Here is an 11,146-nt window from a genome sequence, read left to right as displayed (position 1 = left end):
AGCAATACGAGCAAGCACTGACTTCGGTCTCATTGTCAGCTATCCAGCACCACGTGTACATGCCTCTTCAAGGGGATTGATTCTCATACTTCCCGACGTGCAATAGTATCTTGGCATCCCTGCTGGTTGAAGTTTGTCAAAGTTTTATTGTACTTTTTTTATTATGCTTGCAGACGGTTCGCGCCACTAAGGATTGTTCTTCCACCATCGACCGAAGCACAAGAAGACAGGCCCTGAGTGCAACATGGCAAGCAGAAAGGCGCCTTAGGTGACCTCATACAACTTCAGTGTGGCAGCAGCCAGGCAGCATTGGAGCTTGAAGTGTCTCAAAAACATCACCATCAGCAAGCAAATCTTAAAAATTGCCTATATAAAGAACATAAATAACTTGAATGCTTTACAAGTATTTTTAAAAGTATTTCCATGTAAGGAAGTGCTCTTTTATGTCGCAGCACCGAGACGTCTTGCACGTCGAGTTCGTCGTGGCATAAGCGTCAGGTAGAACTTGATATATTGTTTGTACAAACTCAGTATCAGTATTTCCTGGCTTGTAGACGATAGTACCATTAAGCGTAGGAGTGCACATTACGGGGCCAACGGGATATAAACCAAATAAACTGAAGTGAACTGAATAAACTGAACATATGAAGGGGCATGATGCAGTACATGGGTTGCTCGAATGTACGTAACCAAAACAGTAAGCTATTTGTTTACCAATTCCGTTGCCCTGGTACAAGTGGGGCATGTATGAGAATAGATCAAGACACCGCTTCAGTAAACCAAAGATGGTAAATTGCGAATTTTTTGTGATTCTTGTGTATTCTGAGTGCCCAGGCTGACCTAAAAACCCCAAATTCCCGGCTGCATTCTCCAATCCTCCGCGTAAACTAGTTAACAACGGGTTTGTCTTTCCAAGCAGCATGCATGTTCAGGCGTCCGAAGTGCTTAATTGCTACTTTTTTGAGGAAGCACAAAATCACGAATGAGCCTCTGGATGCCAGGCAGTATGAGGCGGTGATGGAAGCAATGGGCCACGAAGTCACCGTTTGCAACAGCCGCCTGCTGGTTAACCCGGCACTTCCTTTGCTTGGCTCGTCGCCCGACAGAATGGCGTACGGCCCAGCAGAGTATTATAAGGGGTTGTAGAAGTTGAGTGCCCCCACTCGCTGCGTAATAAGAAAGTAGAGGAATTCAGTGGCGCCAGTTTTTGTTCTGAGCTGAGCGACAGTGCCCGCAGGCTAAAGCATGTATGACCACTTTTATTACACCGAGCACATTGTTCAGAAGGGTGTGTCGGGACATAGTTGGGACGGCTTTGTAATTTCTGCCCAAGATTTTTTACTCATTGATTGGCAAAGGTTGGACTAAACAGAATGGAAATCCTTAAAATGAAAGCTGGATGAGCTTTACTTCGCCACTTTGTTGCTTTACCTAGAAAGTACTCGGTAGGATGCCTTAGCCCTGATCCAGTGTTCATAGAAAAACAAGGAAGCTACATCTGTTAAGGCCACTTTCAAACACGATGTGAAATATGAACAGCTGGTTGAAACAGTGGTGTAAGCGCGGTTTACTCTCAAAGTTTCCAGCACCCCCCCCCAGGGAAACCTCAATAAGAATAACAAACAGGAAGGAAGTAAAAAACAAATGTTTAAAAATAAGGAAAACTCAGGCCCAGTAGAGGTACGTTGCACGACACGCCCCCTTTTTTTCAGGGGCACTGCCACAAACTCTCAGTTGATAGAGCCGTTTTGAAGCTACGAGCTCTAGGTATTGCATGCAACAGTGAGATAATCATCAACGGCGATATATTCACAGGGTTTGTCTTGTCCACGCCCCTTGCGAACATTAGTAGTCTGCAGTGTTCGATTGTACACCTAATGTAATGGTTACGAAATCAAATTAGCTCCTACCCAATGACATTATTTCATCACCTTCAACATCTAAATTTATTTGTGAAGCTATTTGTGATCGTGTAGTATAAAGGTATTACAATTACTTGATTAGATGAAGTGTGACAGCTTTTGTAAAGGACATCACGCACATTTCTTGAGTGTTCTAGAGATTTTTTAGTATTCGTTTTTGTTTTTGTTATCTGCACACCTACTGCACCTCTATCGTGGAGAAATATCACTTACAGATCAGTTATCAAAAATATGCCCTGAATATGTACCACAGTGCGGCAACAAACTGTACCACAGTTTGTTGCCGCAAATTTCTTGTTATTTGCATTCTTTCTGTTTTATTGGTTGTCGTTATGTTACAGCAAATTTATTCTTGTTCTGCTCTCCGTTCTCTGTTTGTATACCTTCTTTGGATTATTTCTCCTTTATTGTTCTTTTTAAACCTTACATTCTACCCACTGGACTCTTTACCAGCCTACCCGGGCCCTAAGCGGAATGTTTATAAGTAAAGGAATGTCGAAAATAACGCGTGTGTTCGGGCAGAGTAACGTACTTCTTGTTTTCTCATTGTGCCGCTTTTAATGATTGTTTTCTCACAGCAACTGTGCTCGAAAGTTGGCCAATCTGGCTTAAATTAGTCACATTTGCTTTGCAAGACGTGCTACTGAAATGGGAAGGGAGCGATCAAAAACACGGAAAGCTTAATTTCGCTGAATGTTTCTTTTAACGTGAATGCGAAAGGCTGATATTTCTTGTGTCTAGTGCATCTCTTAGGTTTTAAATTGGGACACTTTTAGGAAAGGTGGAATGTTCAATCACACACTTGTCTTGTAGGCACTCCTCAACGCGGAAGCCTTTGTCGGCCATATCCGAGTCACCTGGCTCAAACTCCAAGGCAAGGAAGCCGCACTGTATCGCACACTCTCTGTCTGAAGTGCTGACAATGAAAAGCGCAGTCAGAAACGTAAGCACTCCGGAAGGTGCGATACCAACAAGTCTTTTGAATGTATCCGGACATTTATAATGGGAGTACACTTCTGACGGCTTCACCATCGATGATGGGACGTCGCACCTAATATCGGTGGCATAAAGGAGTACACAGGTTGTCTTGTACTTCCCAGTAAATGCCGCCGGAATGGTGCCATCAACTCCATGCCGTGGCAGCCATAAATCTAGGGAGAACAACCGCAGATTGCTGAAGTGTAGCCACGAAGAAAATAATCTTCACACGGTGCTGGTACACTGTCCGTGGTCAGTCCAAGTACTGCCCTTGGACCGGAAGCCCCATAGGAATACATGGAAAATCGAGCACTGGATCGCGTCTCGGGCAGTCCGCGGGAGGTCTGGAACTGATAATTGAGGAGGCCCATTGGTTGACGGTGGACTGATGAGTGCATAGTTTTCGTTTTTTCTGCGAAGTTTTTGTTACTGCTAGTGGTAGTTGAATGAAAGTGACTGCGGCTGCAACGATAATTCGCGCAAAGTCGACGCCATCGATGGGTGGGGCTTCAGAGGGTATACGCCATGCCCCCGAAGGGGCTGGGTGTGTTTAATTGACAACTTGATCTCGGATGAAACTCGGCGCTGTTTTACAGCGCCGAGATGAACTAGCGACAAACAAGGCAGCTGCTGCGTGCGATGTATTGTTCGTGATGGCCGTTGCGGGCGTTTCGTGGGTCGCACGGATCTCTTCGCCGTAACGTAGGAGGATTACAGTACCCATTTTTGTCTAATAAAGGTACAGTTCGGTGGATGTGCAGTCAGTTGCCGAGTAAAGCTTGTGCGATGCCTTTGAGGCGACTCCCGCTCCTTTGCTGTGATGTCTATGTCTACGCGTTGGTTGTACGCAGCGGGAAGCTTCCACGGAAGCTTTAGAAGCCTCCGCACCATCGATAGCTCCACATTTGACAGAAGCTATGTGCTTTAAGCGCCAGTGAAACCTTGGGGATGCGGTTGGTTAACTTTCCGCCTGCACCTTTCGAACTTAAAGCCGTGCAATAAGCCACGGTGGAAGATACAGCCGCATGTTTGTCTACCAGAACAAAACAGCACTTCGAAGTTTCGACATGACTCAGAGTATGCCAAATTTCAAATGGGAAACAATCGCGTTTTGTTGCTCACACCTAATAGGAAGGCACCTTCGTCAAGTTGAACTTCAATGGGCACAGTGGATTTGGCATTTATTTTTGTGCAATAATATTTTATTCAATGTTTTAACAGATTCCCTGTACAACCAATTGAGTCGATATCAGTGTCAATCAATACTTTTGTTAAAGCGAAGCTTTAGTGTCCGCACTGATGCCGTTGTACGAAAATCCGTTAAGCAGTGAAGCCAACTTTGCCTGACGATGATGAATGATCGTGGGCAAGTGAAAAACGAAAACGCTTCCCGTGGCCGCAATGGAACCTGGGTCCCTCGCGTTATGAAGTTGGCGTCTGCGCGATTGCTGCATTTTGACATGGTCGAAGCGGTTAGGAAAACACAGCTGACTACTAAAGAATCCATTACGAGAAGAATTGTATTGCTCTGCGTGCCGTAAGGCTGTTAGCCGCAAGACCTTAGGCCTAATTTCTCATTTTGAGTTTTAGGGTGTTAGGCTTAATGCCACATCTTGGGGTTTAACACAGCAAATGTGCACACACTCAAAAAAATTGCTCACTGAACGCCAAGCAGCAAGTGCCGATTCGCTCAGTACACTCCAAACCGAAACGTTAGGCCTACGGAGCGCACATCCGAGAGTTGCTGTGGGCAATATAGAAAAGTAGTGCGGACGTCCATAGTTACACAAACTCGCAGTGTGGGATTGGCCAACCAAAGAATCCCTCACGAGAAAGCTTCGCGTTCCAATATCGTCGTCGTTAGACGGAGAGGTGCATGATTTTAATGGGTGAAGCCCCTTAGGATCTCGGGCCGCCGGCGTCTCCTACCACGGCTGTCGTCATGTCATGTAGTAACGGTACGAAAAGACAAGGACACTCGTTTTTTAACACCTCGCACCAGATCGAAACACCCCCTGAAAGAAAGCAATGGGACGTTCGTTTTCCAACGCCTCGCGCTAGAACGCTTCGTGCTTCAAAAACACGAGAACCTTACAGCAAAGCTGTATACCTGTACCCCCAACTGTTTCATCTACGCGGGCAAAAACGCCAAGTCACAAAGGATACGCTTATACATTGCATATTTTGCCATTCCTCAGAGTTTAGGGGAGATGGCCCGGAATGTTTTTGCCTTCCGGTGCTGCTGTTTCGTCAGTTATTGCATTGGTCAAGCCTCCGAGGACACATGTCATTTGCTACGTAACTGGAGCCAGACATGTAAGCACAGCTGTGCGGAGCGGCCTCTTCTTGGTTCATTTGCTGTGAGAAAAAGAAAGATTGATGCCGACTGAAGTAAGATATGAATACTTAGGCAGTAATTTTAAGTGAATGTTCAAGGTGAGAGAATTTCAGGGAGGCTAATTTGCCCTCTCCCAAACACGCTCCCTAGTTTTCTCCTATTTCGATACACTTTGCCAGCATGGGAAACAGGGGCGTCACCGTTTGGCATATACAGTTTTGTCAAAATTTTCTAGGCCACGCCAAAAGTGCATAGCTCACACATTCAAAGTTTAAGCTAAGCTATCGAACAGGGCTGAAAATGTTTATCAAATCAAATCAAATCAAATCATCTTTATTTTTCCAAAGAACATTTTGAAGGAGGCCCGAACAATAAGTGGAGACTGGTCCACTTGACAAAGGTTCGGGCCCCCCTTTTCAAGGAGGCATGTTTAACATGTTATACATGTTAAATAATGTTACGTACATAAAACATGAACAAGAAAACCTACAGCAGAATCAAGTGCACAGTGCAAGACATCAGGCTCAACAGCGAAATCAATTTCACAGAGCAGAATGATTACTTATTCACGATAACACTGCCATACAAACGAGGAGAAAACATTTCATCAACATATGAATAAATTCGAAATTTCTCTCAAGATATCATTCAGCATGTCCAAAAATGTGCACAGTTTTGCTCTACTAGTATTTTATATTGTTATTGTCTGCTTGTGCAGGTAATTTAAGAGCGTAGGTAGAGAACAGCGAAGCATTTGTTCCCCATAAGAAGTTCTCGAAAAAGGCATTACGGAAGGTTCTGTGTTACGGGTTTTGTATATGGGCATTCGGTTTGTCAGATCTGCAAATGACGCTAATAAAATTTCAGGGTTATTAATGCTTTGGTTGTATCTCATCGCTTGATAATATGAGTAAAGATTGCGATTAGAAACTAAATTAGAACGATGCAAAAGTGGTTTAGTGTGCGCGTGGTAATCTACATTGGCTATATGTCAAAGAGCTTTCTTTTGGAGTGCGAGTAGGCGATTTAAGTTCGTTATCGTGGTTTTCCCCCAAACAAGGGCACAGTAATTAATATGAGAGAGGAAAGGGGCATTGTAAATTTTTGTTTGATCTGATGCGGCGAAAAGAAACGAAACTTTGCTAAAATGCCAACAGACCTTGCAATGCCGGAAAGATGGAGAAATACCTTTTCTTGCTCTCAGGGAACAATTTGGTGACAGTTGGACGTTGAATTTTTCTTTTGAATTCTTTGCAGCCACGAAACCTTTGGCATGGCCTAGAAAATTGTGACAAAAATTTTACGTCTCTTTGAGTTCACCACATACCCAATGTTTTCAAGTCTGCTATTAACACAAGATAACAAGTGCTCTCGCCTAGAATGGGTGCATTACGTCTTAATTATAAATTGTTTGCTGATGGGATTTGTATAATGCACTACTTCCTTGTGGGTGGAGAACCATTCATGCAACCCAAAAACACTGGTATTTGAGAACTACAGATTTAAAATGTGCCCGTAAATTTAAAGGAAAACATGTGAGTGAAGCTAACATGAACGTTTAAAACAGTTTTTGACGCTTGCATAGCCATGCACTTATTTGGAACCCCAAACATCAAGGATTGTTTTACCATCTGCGGTCATCGGAAATGTATGATTACCGTTTCAGTCTGGGCGGCAGCCTATGTAATGCTGGCTGAGTGGCTACAACTCCTCAATAGCCTCTTCTACATGCTTTTGTGACCAGCGGCGCCCTACAGTGTTGCATGTTCAGCGTGCTCAGTGTTAGGAGTTTAGGATCAAGTGGGCTCACTTGTGGAGCTTTACGGACAATAAGTAACATTTTGTGTGCACGTTGCCTTGAATAACGGGAATGAAAGCAAGTTCCCGTGTTGTTTTTAGGCCAAAACTCTCCTATTTACTCCGTAAAATAGCGGAAAAATAACAAAGCGAAGTGTGAGATTGAGTTATAAAATGTAGTATGCGTTGCAGCTCCACGATTACATAGATTCTTCCCCAGCATACGCATAATGGTCTCTTGTCTCAAGTTCGAAGTTATTAAAGCGAAGCTTTAGCGTTCTCACCGACAGCGTCTCTAACGCGAACACGCCCTTTAGGAAAGCCAGCTTTCTCTGACGACTATGATGAAAGATCGTGGGTGAATTGAAAGAATAAAACGCTTCATGTGGCCGGAATCGAACCTTGGTGCCTCGTGCTATAAATCCAGCGTCTACGAGATTGCTCCATTTCTACATGGTCGAAAGGATTTGGGAAACTCGGACGACAAGCAAAGAATCCGTCATGCGAAAACGTTGCAATTAAACATCGTCGTCGTTAGCTGGAGGGGTGCATGATTTTTTGTTATTTGCATGGCTTCATTTCATCCTATAATATTACGCCCAACAAAGAAATACGCTTGCCATGGTACCCCCTGAATATTTCGTGAATGTTATTTTGCTTAGTGTTATTTGTCGCATCTCTAATATTAGTTAGAGAATACAATTGTTGTGCATGATCTTTTTACATCTATAGCGCGGTCGACGGGACTGCCTGGCGCGGTCTCGCAGTTTGGTGAGGGCCGGGGTTTCCGCAAAAAGACTTTAAATCCATTCTGACTCAGTAAAAGTAGTAAAAAATAAATCCAAAGCAGTGATTACAATTGATAGTATACCATAAAAACCTGTTGACTTGTCATGCAGCCCTGGGAAATCTTTAAAGTTTGGTGCTGGTTTTTAGGTTGTATTTTTTGACATAATTACTGCGTACACGCAGTCTTCTCAGTAGTTTCGCATGGAGACTTTCATTTATTGCCTTTCTTTCCTAAACATTGCAAATATAGGTACTTAAAGGCGAACTATAGTCAAATTTTCGCCAACGTAAAAATATTGTCATCATAGAGTACACATAAAATAGTGCTACTTTTATGGGAATCAACACACAACAAATAAGAATGAACACATAACATTAACATATAAAAATACTGCTAAAAGAGCGTGTACAGGTTGGTAGGTATGATGATTATCAGATGGGGTGAGCGTGTGGCATTTTATATACAGGAAAGGAGTTAAACGTGACCTGAAGTAACCGCGTGACACTGGGGCACAATGAGGGAGCGGAATTAAGACGGCGGAGGGGGGTTCGCGGTGAGAAATAGTTAAATGGGGGTGGGGGGGTTAAAGAGAATTTATGATAACCCACAAATGAAGAGATCACATAAAGAGAATTTATTAAACACAGGTTACAGCTAGGACCCGCTGTAGTTAGCTACTACACGGGTCGACAGAGCACAGGATTTACGTAATGTGCCACAGAGGAAAAGGAAGTGAAGATCACGGAAGTTCACAAAACAACTAGTACACCGCACCGAAGGTCCTTTACAATAATGTCCGAGGCACGAGACTCAGACACGATAGTTCACGCGTGGGAGTGAACATAAAAACCACAGCAGTTCACACACATCCGTTCTATGTCCGTACAGAGATGCATGCGAAGCCAGGCTGCCTAAACTGCGCCTTGGCCTCAAACATACAACTCCTTTCAGCACGCACGTTTCACCTTATTAATAAGGCACGTCACACCATTGCACGGTGTTATTGGCAACCTTGATGAAGCGGGTAGACCAACGCATGAGAAAAGATTCTTCACCCAGCGCCACCAGCTCATGCTGCAGATGCTCTATGGCCATTTTTCGAACACGCCACAACAGGGGATACATGGCACGCTGTGGTCGTGCCTGCAAGGCGGCTACACCTCGCTGGCGCCACACAACAAAGGCACCCACACACAGCAGAAAGCTGACAAATGGGTCTTTCGATTTCGTGTGGGCTCCCAGCCTAAGCTCAAACATTCTGCTGAGTAAAACCCAGAATGTGGCGGCCACACGACACTCAAAAAGAGCATGCTCTAGCGTCTCAGGGCGTCCGCATTGCGGGCACCGGGAAGAGCGAACCACACCAAATGCTGCAAGGCGGTCACACGTCGGCAGGGCCCTCCAGCCCCGCAGCCACCCGAAATCACGAACGTCTGCAGGAAGCACCGCTGACGTTAACTGTTGCCAGCGGGCCCCGCGAGACTTCTCTTTTTGCCGATCATTCAGTTGAGGGAAGAGAATTTATTATGAAACCACATGTCAGCACGCAGCGACTAGTGGTAACAGCGCTGCCCGAAAAACACACACAAAAAAAATAATCAGTTTCCAAGTACTCAGGGCAGCCTACACTTTGCACAACAATTCTCTGTGGTGATGAAACAATTAAGCTACTCTGAAATCAATGCACACAAAGTTCACATGTGTTCAAAGAAACAGTTCAGAAACTCGTTGAAAGTCATTACGGCACAATAGTGATGTTCAGAATGTTATTCCTGACCGCTATGAAACGCGTGGACCAGCGTAACAGGAAGGCTTCTTCACCTAGAACTGCCAACTTATTGTCTAAGTGATTCATAAGCATTGACCGCACACGCCACAGCAATGGAAACATCGCCCGTTGCAGTCGGGCGCGAAGACACGCGGCACCACGATTTCGCCATAATACAAATGCACCAGCACACATAAGGAAGTTCACCAACGTGTCGTTTGAACGTGTGCTCATTCTAAGTGTAACACCAAACAACCTGCTTAGCACAGTCCAAAACGTTGCCGCTACACGACACTGAAACAAGGCATGTTCCAATGTTTCAGTGTGCCCGCAGTGCGGGCACCGTGAGGAACGCACAATGCCGAATCTCGCGAGACGGTCACACGTCGGAAGAACTTGCCAGCCACGCAACCATCCGAAATCCCTAACATCAGAAGGAAGCTCCGTCGAAGTCAGGTGATGCCAACGGACACCGCGTGATCTTGCTGTCTGCTGATTATCTAATTGATTCAGTTGAGAAGAGAATTTATTATGAAACCACATATCAGCACGCAGCGACTAGTGGTAACAGCGCTGCCCGAAAAACACACACAAAAAACAATCAGTTTCCAAGTACTCCGGGCAGCCTACACTTTGCACAACAATTCTCTGTGGTGATGAAACAATTAAGCTACTCTAAAATCAATGCACGTTGCCCAATAGCCAATTTCTCACATAAAGCCAGCCACCCGAGTGATTCTTCGCACAGCGGGGGCTGTTTTGCGCGAAAGTTTTCTGGAGAGAGAGAGTGGGGAACAGCAGAAATAAACAAAAACAAAATGCCATAAACTGTAATATCAAACGAAAACCCGTCTCCAGAACCCACCCCTTCAACAAGCAGCGATTTTTTATGAAGCGCCTCAGCAACTGTGGCGAAATATTTGTTTATTGATTTATTCGATTGCCCTCAAGGCCGGAGGGCATTACAGAGGGGAGTGGGTAGATGCATGTACTGCATACAAATCAAAATACAACAGAAAAATTGCAATCAAGTAACATCGCTTTGTACAGGGTGGAACTAACGCGCTACATGCAAATAAGATTAGTGACAGCAACTTTAGTTGAAACAGCTACTTGTATACCAACAATGTCATAAGGGAGACGATTCCAGCATACAGAAGTATTAGGCACAAATGAGTCCTGAAAACACTTGGTGTGCGCTGACGGAATTCCTACTTGATGACGATGATGAATGTGAGTGGAAGCGTAGGTTTGCGGGGACAATAATCCATTTCTGAGCAACGGATTGTTGAACCAAATTTTATGACATTGACACAGCCGAAACACATTCTTGCGAAGAGACCGTAGGGGTAATGATAGTGTTGTTTTCATTGATGCGACGCTCGAGGAGCGGTGGTAATTAGAAAGGATGAAGCGCGCTGCCCGATTCTGCACTCGTTCTAATTCGTAGATAAGCGAGTCATGACCAGGGTTCTAAACAGATGCTGCATGTTCTAATTTATCACGTACTAATACCTTGTAAAGTAAGAGTTGCAGGGAAACGGGCGCCTGAT

The sequence above is a fragment of the Haemaphysalis longicornis genome, unplaced genomic scaffold (assembly GCF_048455015.1).
Source record: "Haemaphysalis longicornis isolate Haplotype H1 unplaced genomic scaffold, Haemaphysalis longicornis Haplotype H1 scaffold_5, whole genome shotgun sequence".
Lineage (NCBI taxonomy): Eukaryota > Metazoa > Arthropoda > Arachnida > Ixodida > Ixodidae > Haemaphysalis > Haemaphysalis longicornis.
The sequence above is the reverse complement of the archived record's forward strand: the minus strand, read 5'-3'. Positions refer to the sequence as shown.